This window comes from Octopus bimaculoides, chromosome 18, assembly GCF_001194135.2.
Source record: "Octopus bimaculoides isolate UCB-OBI-ISO-001 chromosome 18, ASM119413v2, whole genome shotgun sequence".
Taxonomy (NCBI): Eukaryota; Metazoa; Mollusca; class Cephalopoda; order Octopoda; family Octopodidae; genus Octopus; species Octopus bimaculoides.
This window is the reverse complement of record NC_068998.1, coordinates 41,600,853-41,602,724: the sequence shown is the minus strand read 5'-3', so window position 1 is coordinate 41,602,724 and position 1,872 is coordinate 41,600,853.

Here is a 1,872-nt window from a genome sequence, read left to right as displayed (position 1 = left end):
TATATATATATATATATATATATATATATATATATATGTATGTATGTATGTATATATATATATGTGTGTGTATATGTAGATATATATATGTGTGTGTGTGTGTGTCTGTCTGTCTGTGTGCCTGTGTGCGTGTGTGTGTGTATGTGTGTGTGTATGTATAGATACATACCTACTGAATATATAAAATGCATGCATTGATATACATGTATGTTTGTATATATATATATATATATATATAGAGAGAGAGAGAGAGAGAGAGAGAGAGAGAGAGAGACAGACAGACATACAGACAGACAGACAGACAGACAGACAGAGACAGATAGACAGAGAGAGAGAGAGAGAAAGAGTGAGAGAGATAGAGTCATACATACATGCATACATACACACATACAAGCATGCATGTAAATGTTTACGAATACATATGCACATTGTACGTTGATTAGAAGAATGCAAAGTACCTGATCGATCTCTCTCTACAACGCACTTGATTATATTTCTTTTACAGTATCTACACACATTTGAATGTGTATGCATACGAAAGCTTAGACAGAACACCACACACACACACACACACACACACACACATATCTATATATATATACACAGTCTCACTCACCATCAAACGCAGTGAAGTCATATTTACTCACACAGACATAGCTCGCGAGCATGAAATTGATAGAAATATGCCGAATATGATAAAAAAAAAAGAAGGAAAAGGAGGTAATATAAAAAAAATGGCGACATTAGACTACGAATAGCTTGAAATTGGTATTTTTGTTCGTGCTTCTTATTTAACTTAGATTTTATATAAACGACGCAATGTCGCTTCTGACCGGTTAGATATTTCCCTGTTCTCTTTCATTCAGCGCTCGACTTACAGTAAAATAGTTTTTAAAATAGACCGATAAATCTTTTATAGAATCAATTATAGAACAAATTTTCTAATCTACGTAAATTTATTGTTGATTTCATAAATGCCAAGGCTCGTTTTCATATAGACTATACTATTTTGCGATGTTTTTGTTGTTGTTATATGACAATCAAAGAACGTAACGTAATACTTCATGTAGAGAAAATATAACAAATGAAAAATCCTTCAAGAATCCATACAAATTCCCGGGTCACTACCAAAATTTCACCATCTGTTCTTTGTGTCTTTACAAACTGCAAGTTTCATCAAATATCGTTCACAATTTTTTGAGTTATTTTGCAAACAGACAGACAGACGGACAAACCAACGCTGATGAAAACATAACTTCTTTCATTGGCGGAGGTAAAAATAGTCATCACAACAGAAACATTTATATTCCTTTTTCTTTCTCCCTTCTTTTATATTCATTCTAGATTTTTGCGTTATTATTTTAACTTATGCTTTTATATAGTGTATATAAACTACTTCAAGTACATAGAAATAATATAATTCAAAGATTAGATGGTCATGATTGGAATTAATCTGAATTTATATGCATACTCAAGATGAGCTAACCGAGGGTTATACATCAACACATACAACATTCCGGAGTTATACTGAGAGTAAAGTATCTCAATCATGGCGTGTGTATTTGAGAGGAGCGTCAATCGTGTTATAGCTATGGGTGAAATATGTTTCAGTTTATACATAGATGGATCAGAAAATTTCATAAAGTCATGCTTTGACACTTAGTCTAACATGATATACCTTCGGCTAAATCCATTTCTACGCACAATCACGCACAAACGGACACTCATACACATACATGCACAAATACATGTATACATATATGTTTGTGTATTTGTGTGTGTATTGTCTGTGTGTGTATATGTGTATGTGTGTATAAAACCATACCCCAGTTATGTATACATACATCAAATACATATATATATATATATATA